This window comes from Melitaea cinxia, chromosome 17 (genome assembly GCF_905220565.1).
Source record: "Melitaea cinxia chromosome 17, ilMelCinx1.1, whole genome shotgun sequence".
NCBI lineage: Eukaryota > Metazoa > Arthropoda > Insecta > Lepidoptera > Nymphalidae > Melitaea > Melitaea cinxia.
This window is the reverse complement of record NC_059410.1, coordinates 6,805,729-6,823,175: the sequence shown is the minus strand read 5'-3', so window position 1 is coordinate 6,823,175 and position 17,447 is coordinate 6,805,729.

The following is a 17,447-nucleotide window of genomic DNA, read 5'->3' as shown; positions in this document are numbered from 1 at the left end:
AAGTTTTACCCGTCTTAGTTGAACATCGTTTAGTTTTAACACTGACTCGTAGTCAATTACCCCTCCGCGGACCACAAAGACCATGTACTCACTTTTATTTACATTGTACGTCAGGCCATGTTGTACCGCGTATTCTTCACAAATTTTTAATAGTGTCCTAATAGAGCCAGCCGACGGACCCAGCAGCACCATGTCATCTGCGTAACTAAGATTATTTAGGCAAATTCCATCAATCCAGCATCCGACACGTCTGCTGCTGAGTCCCACAATTAGCTCATTTACATACAAATTGAAAAGCTTAGGTGAGGTTATACCCCCCTGCCTCACCCCGCAATCCAACCGATAAGTATCTGATAAGGTTTCGCCCCACTTCACATAGTTTTCTTGGTTTAAATACCAAAATTTTAGCAACGAAATCAGTTCGGATTGTATACCTGCCTCGCGGAGTTTCCTCCATAATATGTCGTACGCTACTAGATCGAAGGCTTTCGAAAGGTCTAAAAAACAGGCATACACCGGTGTCTTTCTGCTTGTGTAGTATTGGGCAGTCTGCTTTAAACACAAAATGGCACTTTCCGTTGAAAGATTGGGCACAAACCCAAACTGCGCGTCGTGTATATTTAAAAATCGATCCAAATTTTGGTCTATCAGACTGTCCAACACCTTAGCAAGTACTGTAGCTAGAGATATTGACCTGTAATTATTTTTATCAGAAATATCTCCGGTCTTATTTTTAACTAAGGGGACCACCACTGTTTTCATCATATCAGCTGGTAAGTAAGAATGTGTTATACATAATGAAAAGAACATTGCTAACACACTATAAAGATGGTTCCCCGCATGCTTAAGATGCTCGATGCTGAGCCCGTCATGACCCGGAGACCTACCTCTGTTCATTTTCTTAATAACAGCTTCTACCTGCTTAGCAGAAAAACTCATAGGTATACTCGTAACGGTCTCAGCATCGATCACCCGTGACGGAGGTCCCAGAGGCGAGGTCACTTTAAAATGATTTTTAAACAAGTTGGCAATCCCCCTTGGCTCACTACAGCCCCCTATGCTCGTGGGGCGACCTATTTTTACATTTAACTTGTTCGTTTCTCTCCAGAATTTAGCAAAGTCATGTGACGACCTGTGTGAAGCGATTATGTCCATTTTAACTTGATCTTCATTTTGTTGGCACCATCTTAGTCTACTTTTAAAAACCTTACGACTCTCACGCATGTCGTCCCAAACTCCGCCATACCCTGGTTTGTTATGGAGCAACCAGGTCCGAAATTTAAGACGCGCATCTTCATATGCTGTACGCATATACGCGCATCTTCATATGCTGTACGTTATAAAGCCGACCGGTGGCGGGATAACCACCCAACTGCTGGCTTTGAAATACACAGGCCGAAGCAGCGTCTTCGGTGCGACAAAGTCAGCCCTGCGGTCACCAATCCGCCTGCCCAGCTTGGTGACTATGGGCAAAACACATGAGTTCACGTTATTTTTGGCGTAAACTTGTGGAGGCCTATGTCCAGCAGTGAAATGTAAAGGCTGTAATGATGTGTGCTTCTGGACCCCAACACAGGAAAAAATTCTACTGGGGGCCGTTGAGTGTGAAGCGTTTATTAATTAATTATTATTATAAATTATAAATTGGTAGGACTGTTAAGTTAAATTGTCTACACTATAGATGCCTTTATTAATTTTCAGTCTGCTTAAATACACGCATAGAGGCTCAATCCATGTTAAGAATATTACAAATCAATAGCATTAAAATTAAGAATGTAGTTTGAACTGTAAAGTTTTTTACGCTATCATCGAATCATTTTCAAATCAAAAACGAATAAATTTGCATACCGATGATTAACTATAAAATATTCCTTTAATTTAAATATTTACATATGTATATACTTCATTATTGCGAAGAGACATACTGATAATAAATAGCAATCGAATCGAGAACCTCCTCATTTTTTGCAATTCGGTAAAAAATTGATATAGTTAAATTAACACGATTAATAGCTGGTAACAAATACATTACAAACATAGAAAATATTTATGAATCTTATATTCCCACAAGTCACATCGTGATGTAAATAAAGCCTACAATGATTGTGACTAACGTACTACTCGTTTAATAAGGCTTATACAAAAAATATTTTAAATTCCGATTAGTTGAAACTACGACAAGTAAATAATAAATAAATAATAAATATAAGGCATTATCCGCTTTTGCAGTAATAATAATTAACAGGTATTACATATAAAATCAAACATTGCTTGCTAAAGAAGCTCCAATATAAGTAGAGTACTCGTAAAAAAGAACTAAATAAGCGTTTCGCCTAGTTCTAATTTACATAGTAAATAGTGGTAAAAGCAATTTGCGGTGTTTACCACGGGGTTAAAACTAATCGTCAGTAAATATAATATAACATTAGCAAATATTTTGAGTGCAAAATTGGTAGTTTAAGCGGTTAAATAGGTTTGTTTTTTGTAAATTTGTTTTTTGCTTAATTTATAACTTACTGCTTTACTTGATAGCTTTCCTACTTACCAAGCAATCTACAAAAAATAGTTTTTCAAGTTATTTGGACCTGTTACTGTTACAATATGTTTAATTTTGAACAGCCAAACAGGGGAGACTAAAAATGTACTTTCTACTAAATCTTTGTTTTTCGTTTGTGTGAAGGTATATTGTATACTAGCTGTGCCTGTGACTTTGTCCGCGTTATGGGTATTTACATGTTCAACGTGAGTCTTTAAATCGGCATAACTTTTTTTATTTATGAATCGATTGACATTAAACAAATACGAAATGTTAAGTGAAGCTTACCACAACATATTAGTGAAAACTACATCTAAATTGGATAAGCCGTTTCTGAGATAAGCGTGCAGAAACGCACAAACAAACAGACAAAAATTCTAACAATCATTATTTAGGATTCTATTTGCGTTGATAAAGGTGCAAAAAATAATATTTTTTCTCATATATCTTCCATCTATAGGCAGAGATCCGTTACATTTTTATTATATGTATTGATGATTTATATTATATGTATTGATATAATTAATTGAAAATATCAAAATTCTGTATGGTTTTCTTTGGGTATGAAAGCTAAAATATGTACTTTATATATAATATTATGTATTTAAAATATTCATTATAATCATCATTATCATCATCATTTCAGCCTATCATAGTCCACTGCTGGACATAGGCCTCCACAAGTTCAACGCCAAAAATGGTGTGAACTCATATACTATATGTTACCCATAGTCACCACGTTGGGCGGGTTTGTGACCGAAAATATTGTTTCAACAAAATTTCAAGTTTGTTACTTCAGAAATAACAGACGTTAATTTAAACGTACGGTTTATCTGAAGCTGAGGTACATAATAATTCATCATATAGGCTAATTGAAAGGGATGACAATCGCAAGCAAAGTCGCGGGCACTGCTAGCAACAAATAAAAATAGAATTTTTTAATTTATTAAATGAGTATGAATACTAATGGTTTACTAATTAAAGTCTTATTTTTAATTTATATTGTTTTGAAAATTTAATTGGGAAAAAGAAAGTGTCCGTAAAAGCGTTCATAGCTGTTACAAAAATACCAATGCATAAAATTTCTTTTAGAATGTTATATTATTAATAACCTTTGTTTGGGGTATTTAACATTGCGAATATTTTCAGTTACATTGCAGCTATAGTATAATGACGTGGGTATCAAGAGGTCCTTGACCGAAACTCGAATGAGAAATAAGAAAAGTTTACCTTTTATTTTATTTCAAGAGATTTACATTTTAAGTGTAATTGGAAAATATAAATTACAATTAGTGACTTATATAAAGAAGCTTATGATGATAAAATATAAATTTAATATATCATTGTACACACAGTAGATATATCATATACTAGCTGTGCCCGCGACTTGGCGCGCGTGGAATTTAACAAAAAAGTCATTGTTCAGTTCGCAGTTGTAAAATAAATAAATTAATAAAATAAAAGTAGCCTAAGGTACTCCTTGTTACATCAGCTATCTTTCAGTGTCAGGTGATCAGGTCCCGTCAAAATCGGTCCGGTCATTTAAGAAATTAGCCGGATCAAACAGACAGACAGATAGACAGACAGAAAAAAAAAAATTTTATTTTGGTACATGTACCATGTATATATATGTATTTAGTAAAAAGTGGTTATTTTAGTAATACAAACAGACACTCCAATTTTATTTATTTGTATAGATAATAGGTTTTTATCTGCTTCTTTAGTTACTTCTACGTAAGGAGTACTCGTACGTAAAGGAGTTTCCTCCTTTACTTTAATAATTCTATATGTTCAATATCACATTTAATCCGCAATAGCCACAGTACCGTAATGTATGGTTGAATTATACAGACCACAAGTAATTCATCATTATCATCATTACAGCCTATACAGTCCACTGCTGGACATAGGCCTCCACAAGTTCACGCCAAAAATAACGTGAACTCATGTGTTTTGCCCATAGTCACCACGCTGGGCAGGCGGGTTGGTGACCGCAGTACGGGCTTTGTCGCACCGAAGACGCTGCTGCCCGTCTTCGGCCTGTGTATTTCAAAGCCAGCAGTTGGATGGTTATCCCGCCATCGGTCGGCTTCTTAAGTTCCAAGGTGGTTGTGGAACCTTGTTATCCCTTAGTCGCCTCTTACGACACCCACGGGAAGAGAGAGGGTGGCTAAATTCTTTAGTGCCGTAGCCACACAGCACAACAAGTAATTAGTAATAGCCAAATTTACCACACACGCGGAAGCTTTATTGCGTTACGGTTCTGTGTAAATGATCATAGAATATTTCCATTTATTGCTATTAAATGATTAAATGTAATTTTTCATAGTATACTTTTTTTCCGATAAGAATAAAGCAATGCGAGAACGAAATGAGTGGTCGCATCAAGTGGACCACATGCAATTAATCGTAGACCGAAAGTTTCACGCACGCTACCGGCCCTATTTGCATTGCGGTCTCACTGCCATCGTAAAACTGTTTCTTTTTGTTCGACGCGTGCCACTAATTTCGTTTGCAATTTCATTCCGATACAATGAAAAATTGATTATTGTAAAAAAAAATGTTGTCCAAACTATTATCTGTGTATTTGTCTGTGTTTAATCGCACTAAAGCCGTTTATGTACAAAGTATTAATTTTATCAACATTGCGGTTTTATCGTTTATTAAGGTTTGCTGATTTTTAACTATGTTTTATTGAACGTTATCGTTATTAATAGTACTCTAGTAACTTTAAATAAGTTCTTTAAAGCGATACAGTATATTTCTCGTTTTATTTATTCGCATTTTATTCTCTGCTCACTTTGATAAATGGTTAGAAACGAATTTTAAGCGCGATCGGTACACTATACAGAAACTGTAGATGTATGTTCTACACGTTACAATATTTCTTTCGAAACGTGCCAGTTCCTTCACAGTAATTACTTTAGCGTAGAACACGAAATGATTAATTTTAAATTCAAATAAAACAATTTGAAAAAAAAATTAAAGAGTAAATTTTGCTCCGATGAAATCCGTGAGATTTGAGCGATAAAAGATTATCTCGTTCTATTAAATGTATTTTATCTTTAAGTATTTTTTTTTTTAATTTTATAGATATTCTTTGAAAAAAGTTGCTTATATAAAAATTTATCGATGTTAAATAATTATGTTCTAAAATAAAATTTATGACAGAAGTTACAAAGTGCATCGTAACTTAAACTATACAAGTTTAAGCCATGTAACAAAAGTAAATGTCTTAGTGAAAGCATCTTTCCACTTGACTCATTTCGTGTTAAGGTAGTTTTTTTATTTTTGTTCATAAATGGGACGTTTCGTGTTGATGATATTCTTTACTACTCCAGTTTCCAAGTCCGCCTTCGCTGTAAAAATGTGTCAAGTATACTCGTATTATTGTGAAAAGCATCAGCCCTAGACATTGCTTCGCCACAAATCAAGAAGCACAACGTTATACGATGAAACGTAAACCGGGAACCTTTGTGCTGTCACATTAACTCTTTGTATTATTCCCATTACTTTCGAATGGAAGGGAATATTTTATGATGGTGAACCTTTTGCGGAATTTCGTGAATACTACAAACAAGAGCCGTCAGTGTAAGCCTAGGTACATGGATATTTTTAGTATTACGTTGATTTTTGTTATGTTCTACGATTATTTCAATTTTTAATATGTGACTTTTTGTATCATTTGCGATCAAAACACAGGCGAAATAATGTTATTTTTTATAAAGTGTCGTCGAAAAACCTTTGTCCAACAGTAACTTATTTTTAAATTTAAGTTTAGTTCAGCTAACTTCTTCGTTTAAGAATGAACTTAGTGGTTGAAGATTGATAATAAACTTATTATTAGACTACTAAATAATCGATGTATGTATTTCATGTATGCGATAAAGTCTATGAGAAGCAATTTATTATTTACTTACTTTGTCATCTACCTTGACTTAGGTTTATCAAACAGAAAAGTTACGGTATACTAAAATTATATGAGTGGTTAATGTCTTTGTGATTCAACTCAAGTGACATCTAGTACTTTATCATTATCCATTTTTTAAATTTGTACGAATTAACCATGGGAACTAAACGTGAAGAAAGACAAGATACCAATTTTCTCTTATATCATATAATAAGGAAAGTGAGAGATCTAAGAAAAATAAAACGTGAGTGTGAATAATTGTGTTTGCTCACAAACGAAAAAAAAACCGACTTCAATTTCATCGACGAGTAAATACAACGTAGATCGACGAAAAAATAGTCAAGTAACTACGCGTTATCAAAGATTACTCAAAAAGTAGTTATCAGATCTCGATAAAAATTATATGTGACCACATGATAAACATCAGCTTTCGATTAAATTAAAAATTATCAAAATCGGTACACCCAGTAAAAAGTTATTGCAGATTTTCGAGAGTTGCCCTCGATTTCTCTGGGATCCCATCATCAGATCCTGGTTTCCTTATCATGGTACCAAACTAGGGATATCCCCTTTCCTACAAAAAAGAATTATCAAAATCGGTACATTCAGTAGAAAGTTATGCGGTATAATACAACGTAGGTCGACGAAAAAAGCGTCAAGTAAAAACGCATTATTAGATATAACTCGAAAAGTAGTTGTTAGATCTCAAATAAATTTAAATGGGACCAATTGATACACACCACCTTTCGATAAAAAAAAATTCTCGAAATCGGTCCACCCGGTCTAAAGTTCTGATGTAACATACATTAAAAAAAAAATACAGTCGAGTTGAGAACCTCCTCCTTTTTTGGAAGTCGGTTAAAAATATAACATTTTTTAGATCGCAAGTTTTCCTAGAACTGCTCAGAGTCGTAACACGTGTCAAGTTGTTTTTTGATATTTGAGTTCTTCGAATTTACTGTTTTCGAATATTTTTTTTTCGTTCAACGAAATTTATGTGCTTTGTAAAAAAATAAATTCATATCACGGATTGTGAAATTCAATTACACTTTTTAGTGTTTCTATTATTTTACAACATATTACATTTTAAGAGCAGCAATTTTTGTTTATTATGAAAGTAAATGTTTTTCGCTTCTACTTTAGAAAATATTTTAGAGTAGAAAATAGTTTGAAATTAGAATACGTTGTTAAATTTGACTCTCTTTTCATTTATTCTTTACAACTAATTTTATGTAGTTTTAAAATGTATATTAAATTATAAATGCTTAATTAGAATGAAACGGCTATATATTTTACATTTTACTGTAGTTTCATTTTAAAGTTGAAATATATAAAGTATGAATTTTCTAATGTACCTTTTTAAAAAGGCCTTTAAAGTATCACAGGAAAAATAAATACCAATTACTATTACAGATAAAGCCTATAACCGACTATTGACACTACGAAATAGTTTCTTTAATGTAACTTCGCAATGTCACGCGATCGCATGGCAGGAGTCTCCTTTGTAATTAGTAGACAAACCACGGGGCAGTTGTTCGTTTATGAAACACACATAGCCAGCATACCAGCACAAGGTTAACCGGATGTGTGATATCACTAATGATCATAAGCATTTTAAGTACCAGAAAATACACGATACTTACTAAAAGAGTAAGGAGGAGTACGAAGGATAATAGGAGAGGAAACATATGCTACTTTTCAGCCTTCTCACTTATGGTACGAAATGCAATACAGTGATTTACCACGCTGACCAAACTGGTCACGTTGGTCACATGCTGGCCAGACGTACATGTAGCTGTGGCTTAACTATAACAATACTGACTACGATACTGCCTAGCACACTCATTGCGGATCGCGGAAAGATATGTTTCATACTAGCTGTACCCCGCGGTTTCACCCGCGTTAAGTTGAGAAAAACCGTACTAAAATAGTTTTGAAACATTACTCGTCGGGCGACTTATACGCGCGGCGCGACTTAGTTTCATTTGATTTTAAATTATCTCCTAAATTATGCTTCCAAATTAAATGCTATAAAAGACAAAGTTTATATTCGTAAAAATGCCTTGTTTACGAAGTATTTTTCATTCGTAACGATTTTGCTAATAATAATGCAATAAAATCATCACCACCATCACCTTTCATCTCAATCACCTTTTCATTCTTTGTCGTTGCAATATTATTTAAGAAGTATGATATTTTCTATGATATTCATTGAAATCTTATGTTATCGAGGACAATTATTATTAAAAATAAATACTCATAAATATATATAAATACTTGTGACATATTTATTTGGATAAGGATTTAAACCATGTCTATAAAACCTTCGCAAATAGTGCATTGTTTTAGAAAAAACTTGATAACCATCAAAAAAGGTTATAATGAGTTAACCTCAAGAGACAGACATACGCTGGCAAGAATTATTTTTTAGAACTTTTAATGGTGACCAATTCCGTGATACATAGTTTTAGGTAGGTTTAACGGTACACGCAGCGTACGCAACGGAAACTCTTAAAAAAGAACATTTTTCCCGTTTTCGTAACATTTTTATATATATATAGCTTTTCTATATAACTTCTCTCAGTAAATGGACTATTTATCATAAAAATAGATATTTAAATTTGTACCAAAACAGCAGTTCCTTAACGCTAATCTCAGGATCTGGCTTAAACAAACAAACAAACTCTTCATCTTTATATTATAAGTTTACATATAGATTAAGATACGACAGGAGAGTAAAATTCCAAAACATATATTTAAGTAATCCGTTATCCTCTGTAAACAATAAAAACGATAAGTAGTAAGCACGGCATTCCCACATAACATGACCAATAACATTACGCGTCTTGAATTAACTCAGTTTATATTAACTGTTATCTAAATATCTATAAGATTTTTAACGACGCTTAGTTGCCTTTCTTGATTACCAAGAAAAACGGCTAAGTTGTAAGAGAGTAGTTTATCTGCTGTAAAGATTACTTCAACGAGGACCAATTTTTTACTGGGATTAATTCTATTAAAATATTTTTTTTCTTCCAAACAATTAAGAAAATAATATTTAAGATTAGTAGAAGTCGCAGATTTTTCCAAATATTTTGTACTACTAGAAGTCTTTTTTAAATTAGACATAGACAAGTTTTGATACTCTTACGATTTTTTTTAAAGAGTAACCGTGGAGTTTGTTGTCGATTTTTCTCTGCAGAATCTACTTACATCTCGAGTCGATGGTAGCTTTGCTTTAACTATAATTCATTTATTAAAAAAAATATAATGAGTAAAATGACGATTTCAATGTGCTTTTAAAGCCTACTTGAATAGAGTAATTATTGATTTTGATTCTTTGATTGTGTAATATATTTAGATTTATTATTCTGCTACAATGAGCCAAATAATCATTTATACTTTTAGCTTATTACTGTAGAGCATAATAAAAAAAAATGCTTTTTAATACAAAAATATATTTTAGTTTACTTCTGAATACTGACAGCCTATTTATGTTTCTTATATAGCTGAAAAGTTGAAAGTCATTGGCTTTGGAACATTCAGAATTTCACGCTGATTTAATCATCTAATGTAAGAAAAAATATTCGTTGGCACAATTTTTGTTCAAAATTGCTCTATAATTCGAGGACTCTTATGTCATATAAAATATATTTTGTAGTTTTAAAGAAATATTTATTTAATATGTTAGTTGTTTTTATTGCTAAAGGAAGTTAATTCTTCGTGATTCAGATGCACAGAGGGCATCCAAGTCGTGCGCAATAAATGTTTATTTTATTGATTTTCACACGGCTCTACTACAATGCATATCCATGGTACAATAACATAGAAATATTTATTTCGACATAGTTCCAAATTCATTGAATGAAATTACCAGAGAACGGCTATGCCGTATTAATAATAATGGAAATGCTTCCAAAACCCCTTGTGTTGAAAAAAGTTTTTATTTCGATAAAGTTTCGCTCGTCTTTTACGTACCGCAGGAGTTAGAACTTTGTGTTAATAAATTATTTTTTGTTCCGCTATAGGATTTCGTTGCGCATTTATTTAGTAACGACTGATTAATTTTATAAAGTGCGTAATTAGAAAAGAGTTTTCCGTATATTTGTTGTATGCCTTATACATGTTGTTTTTTAAATGAGTGTTTAAAATAAATACTGAATGAGGTTAGAAACTATTTATTTTATTTGAGAAAATTATAGCTCTATATCTCAAATATTTATATACACATGAAATATGAAGTTGGAAAGAAGGAACTGAGTTCATACTCTAATCAGATTTTTGTTTGCTCATTTTATATAAATTAGGAACCGGATAGTAGGTATTATTTATTCATTAAAACTAACTAAACTGAATATATTCTTAGGTTTAATTGCAAGATAAATTGCATTATAAATCGAAGGAAGACAGTGTTTATTTTAGGAAGGGAGAAAATAATAAAATCTTTCGTTATGCTGCAGCTATACATCCCCATTGTAACCATCAAAGCTGTAATCACAACCTTACGATTCGTTGAGCAGCGTCACGCCCTTGAGATGTCGCTAACGAATTTTTAATATGCCTACCGAAAAGTATAAACAAAAGCCTAGCGGGCGGTCCCTCTAGAGTTTAATTGCTGGTTTAGCGTTCATTAGGATATGCAGGCAGTTTTTTAACACGATTATGACGTCGCAGGGTCGAGGATAGGCGAGGGTGCGTTGGGGCGAGGAGGGCTGCGTCACGTGCGAGGTCCGCACTCCGCAACCCGACGCATGCGAGACCGCGGGGCGCCGGCAGCGCAGGCGCGCCCCCCGACCCCGGATTCCCTTGCCGTCAGTCTGCCGCCGGCCACCGCGCGCCCCGCCCGTAGTGTTGCGCTGAGCCGCGCGCCGCGAGTGATCTGCAAGTGATGACGACTTGTGACTAGTGCGATGCTCGTGCTGCGCTGTGCCCTGTTTGCGGCTCTGCTCGCTGCCGCCTCCGCCGCCTGGCAGGAGAACGTTCGCCCGAAGGTCTTCGCGCAATTAGGTTAGTATGACAGTTAGCATCACGCAGTCAGATGTCACTGAATGCTAACAAGAACCTTATAATAACCCTCCGATGACAGCCGAGAGCTTATTCGTAGAAGCACTCCGAACTTTCATGTTTATTTTGTTTTGTTTGATGACATTGACACCACGCGCCTAAACTCATTCAATACCTAGTTGTTTATGTTCCTTATTTTGAGATCGTGGTTTTGACGTCGAACACTGTCGATACTTTGAACTTAAATAAGTTTTAAGTGCAGATAAACGAATAATAAGGGGTCTTTTAAAATTCTTATTAAAGCATCAAATAAGCTTAATTTCTAAGTTACACAAAATCTGATTGGGGTGTTTTTCGAATTAGCAAATCTTACTTACTAGTAAACTTGTTGTGAATGAAACGTAAGTAACTTATTCGACTAATATTATCGGTTACTCACAAAGTTATTCTATACGTACTAGATTACTAAGCGAGTTAATTTTGTCCTGAGTAAACATATATTAGGGTAGCAGGTATTTACAATCTTTATCAAAGCAACAAAGTAAACGGCGAAAGTTTCATGAAATTTTAACGGCGAGCCTGCGACCCACTCTGTGTCCATTGTATAGAGCAAATAGTAGTGTCCCCAGAATTACGCCTTGTGGTATTCCAATAACGAGTCAGAGTTCTGCGATAGTTTATCCTAGAGGAATAAAGGCGGAGTGCACAACTATGGAGCCATTGTTTTATTGTGCAGTCTGCATTGCGGGGGACAGCCACGTGGCTCTCATTAGTGCAGCACAAAGCGAAGCAGTTTGTTCTGCGTTTTGCAATGTTACGCCCGGATTAGCGCTGCGATGTTTAACGTACTGGATGAAACTTTGTCTAACTTCTGCATGTATGTTTGGATCATGCATCTATTGTTCTGCTGAGTTAAAATAAACTTTATTGTGTGCTTTTTGACAGTATTGGATGTTTCTATTCAGACTTATATTTTTTGTTTTATTTATAATACTTTTTTTTGAATTAAAATGATACAATATCAATAGTTTAGATCCATAAAAATATATCTATATACTTACCAAATAAATAATAACACCTTGCTACCAAGAAAAAGTCCCAAGCCCACTGGAAATTATGTTGATAATTTAAAAAAGATATGTAAAACTTCTTGTACGACTTAGTTTAAATAAACTTCTTAGATAAAAATCTATACCTCATTTCAAAGAATGTTACGCTAACTCATTGTTTTATTAGTAAAATGAAGAGAGGTTACGAAGTAGTGTTAATTAAACAAGTCATAAATTGAATCTTTAGCATTATGGGTCTAGACGTTTATGTCGGACGCATATCCGTCTATTGTATCCGGAGTTCGCATTGTTTATCACTATTTTAAAACATAAACGGAATAATTTTATTACGTCGCGTATGTCATAAATAATAATTAATACAAAAACGTACAGCATATTTACAATCGAAACTTGACCATTGTCAAGGTATATATTCATTGTATTTAATCGTACCTGTTAATTGCTCTCAAATTAACGCCACTGAAATGCTCCTAATTAAAGCATGCCCTAAGTGACAATTATGATACAGTGTAACTAAGTAAATTAATTGCAATTGAAAGTCAATAAGCTGAAATGAAGTAAGCAGAGATGACGAAGCGAGTTAATTACACCGCTATAGTTTCTGTTTGATGTTCGGACACTCGTAGTGCTCGTGTCAACACCTCTCTAGTAATGTGATCCACCAATCCAGAGGGTTCAGACTGACCGCATTATGTGGTTTAATATACGTACGATCAAAGGTCTATATGGAAATCGGAGATATAAAACTTCCCTTTATGACGTCGTTATTTCCATACATATTTGCCTTAATATCAACATATCGGAATATTTTCGTAAACTTATTTTGAGTATATCTATTATGTTTACGTGACTTTTGAACTTGATAAAATATTTTGAGATGTTTACTTTTTTGTGATCTCGTTTCTAAATGACGTATAGTAAACAAGCAAAGTATTTTTAACAAGTCCACGTTATGTACGTATTCTATACTTGTACTCTTTTAACAGAAACTTTAAGAGTTATTTTTATACATAAGCACAAAATATATAAATTGTAATGAAGTTTTGAGGACATAAAGTAATGTTACAAAAGTTAAATGGCCACGTTTATATTTAATAAAAAGGAAAAAAGAAGAATTTCAAAAAATATTGTTTATACACTAAATTTCGAAAAAAAAAATCGGTTTTTGCCAGTCTTATAAAAATAATTAAATATTGTTATTTGGGAAATAAGCAAAATATAGTACAGAGTTAGAAAATATATAAAAGAGTAAATTACGTTATTAAATCAAATAAAGAATGATTTATAATGTTGATTTTCAAATGAGATGAAAACTTGATTTGCAGCTACGGTACATACATCGTTGGAGCTGTCTTAACTATCCGGTGAACTAGTCTCAGCGATAATAAGTACATATGTTTATTAATAGTATTACTGCTACGGCTTAGTAGATGGCGGTTGCAATTTAACTAACCTAATTTGCTGGTAATGTTGCTGCACTTTGCGTCCGTCGACAACTGATACAGTTATTATTCACAAAGTATACCACGAGGGAATCGGTTCAATTTGTGCAATTTGTATACAAAACGTATGACTAAAATAGCTCAACACATTCAAAATGGAGATAATTTGTCTCAAAGTTTCGTAAAGGAAATAGAAGTGTGTCGAAACTGTTTCGAATACGATAGAATCTAATGCATGAAGAAAGGAAAGTGTATCGAACCATAATCGTATGCTTTATCGTTATAGAGTTGCTCGCTATATCGTATTGTTCTGACTGGTCTTGTGTGGGCTGAGTTTGAAGTGAATGTTAAACAGAATTTCTCCCGGTATAGGATGACTCATTAAGGATCAGTGTGTATCTTGATCTGAGTCATAAGCAGTTTCTAGCTAGAGTGGTTAGACTTCTACAATATTATAAAGTCAAGGTCTAAATTTAAAATAAGTTTTATATAATCTCACAGTGAAAATAGACGGATCAAAGTAGTTTAAAAGCAAGAATGTTTCGTTCGTTTTTGGAATAAACATCATTTACGAGGCTACTTTTTTAAATTCCATTTTAAAACATGAAATAAGACCCTATTCGAAAATAATTTATTATGCTAGATTCGAATAAGTTTCCATGAGCCCACGGATAATGCAGTAACACGGTATAATAGAGTTCGACCTATAATAAATATTATGAACACGATTCTAAAACAAGTTTTATGGACTATACCAAGTTTAAACAGTACCTGTTAACGCACTACAGCCTAAGGATCATTTTCGAACGTTTTATGATATTGCATTATGGTTTTCGACACCCTTCTTTATGCTTTAACTGCCAGGATTAATAAAACGTTTAAAGTGGGCTGATAAAATAACCGTTCACTTACTACCTGAAGAAGAAATAAATTACTTAACAGGATTATGCTTTTATATCCTGGAATGTGTTGTACGTGTCGCGTTGTGCCTTATGGGTATTTATTGGGTCGTTCATCAGGAACCAATACCCAGGGGAACTGTTATGTGGTTAGGGTGCATAATACTGTGACGTGATGTTGTTTATGATTGAGCTCTCCTGGACAATTTATTAAAACTTCGTTATTGTCAGTGGGGGGAAAGAGCTTACGACCAATATAATTTGGTACAAAAAATATTTAATTAATATTACTATATTATAGCGTACATTTTATTAAACAACTACATTCGGTAACAGTACAACAATTCGAATGAATTCGTTGAACAAAATCGTGTGAGTTTACGATAAGGAACCGCTAATCGAAAAGGGCAAAAGTTCAAACTGAGTATAAACGTTTTGGGTGACAAAATAAAGTAAATTCAATCACAATGTAATATGGTTAAGAAATTAAGAATACTCTCTAGTTTTTTTATGTTGAAATATTGGTTGTAAACCTTAAGTAAGTGCAATAAGTCGGGTAAGACGGGCTTGTACTGAATGACTTAGTAGAAGAGCATGACACGCACGTGCGTGCGGCATTCATGTCGAAGCGTGGGGGGGGGGGGAGGGCAGCATGGCGCCGCCTTGCGGGAGAGGGACGACTTTATAGCGGTGATATATAGTGTCTTCACTGGGTGTGGGATACAAGCTATCTTTTGTTTTATTTTGTCAAACGCACGCATAAGCTTTCTTTCATTGCGTAATCAAAATGTATCCATTACATTGTTATTAATATAACGTTAATGTTAAGAATAGATTAAAAAAGATCAATGATCTGTAAAACATGAAAGACATATATTGTTACGAAAAATGCAATTTACATTTGACGAATAAAATTTTGAGGATATGCATGATGTTTGAAGTTCAATGCATTTCCTTTGCGCCAGTTCACGATAACTCTCATAACTTTCTCAAATACGTTATAAAGATTGGTCGTAACTGGAATAAAATAGATGTAGCGTTTTTGGACGATATTGCTTTTCATTTGATAAAAGATCATAACAGTAGCGATTGATCTCCGGAGATTTCTATATTCATAGGTAACAAAAAAGGAAATAAAATTATATATTTTTGATAAATGACAGATTTATTTATTCGACTAGTATCTACTGCTGAGTACAACGCAAATTTTGGTTCAGTTATGAAAATATTTGTTGAAATCCTTAACGGGCGTGCAAAGGAAAGACTTTTTGTGAGATGACTGTGCGAGTGTGTCTAGTCCATTGTGATGCAGTTTTTAAATCCGGATTAAAAGGAAGCTCATAATAAGCCCGATGCGGGGTTGTTACGTTGGGACATCGTTTGTAAAAACTTTGCTATAACATTTTTCTATTGTACTCAAAAAAAAAACTCAGAAGAGTTGCACAATTTGAAAGGGTAATCTTCGTTTTTTGACTGATTGCACACACTTCCGTAAAATATTCATGCGTTGGCGAAGAAAATGTTATTCATTACAAGTTATTGTAATATTTAATAATTGTGTTTTCTAGCAAACGAAAAAAAAAAACCTACTTCAATTACATCGACAATTAATACAATAGTCATCACTACGATTTTCAACGGATCCTCTACAATCCCATCATCAGATTCTGATTTTATTCTCATGGTAACACTCTTGAGATATCTCCTTTCCAACAAAAAAGAATTATCAAAATCGGTTTATAAACGACGAAGTTATCCCCGAACATACATTAAAAAAATATGCATACGGTCGAATTGAGTAACCTACTCCTTTTTTGATGTCGGTTAAAAATAAATACAATATGATTTGTGTAATATTTAATTCAATTTTGCAGTTGTATTTGTTATTTACTTGTAATAAATAGCGGCGGACTTAACATAACATACTGACACTTAGTAAGTTAGTAGTGCAAAACCCTACTCATTTAAAAATGCACCGATGAATAGGAAAAAGTCAATGGGTCGTAAGATATGGGCCAGTCACTGTTGTGAGATGGTGTACGAGTGAAATGTACTTTAAAACCAAACTACTAAGAACCTTGCGAGCTATACAGACGCCGTGATGCAAGGTAGCATGTGACAATGAATTCACTGTGCTAAGGAGCTGTTGTGGTACGATTTATTTTTATTGTCTGTATATTGCTCTTAAACTCAATACAATTTGTCTATGCTATATTATGTATGTATAGTTTATGTATTAATTTATGAAACAAAATTCGTGCTACGTTGCTATCTTATATACCTATTGTAGCTTTTTTTTTCAAATTCTTTATATACGATTAGAACGATAATTAATTTCATTAATTAGTATATAAATAATATGAGTTTAAAGTTTTTCCACGTAAAAAGGTATGGAAATACATGTGTGTCATTAGAATAAAAACATTATCAATATGCTTACATTTACAAAGATTTCTTCAACTTTTTTTCTGGTGGGAAACTATTTCAGACAAATTGTAGGAGGTGGACGTACATTTAAACATAACAATCAATATCATAGTTTGATTAACAATTGTTAATTTTTGAATGATTCATAACTTTATTTTT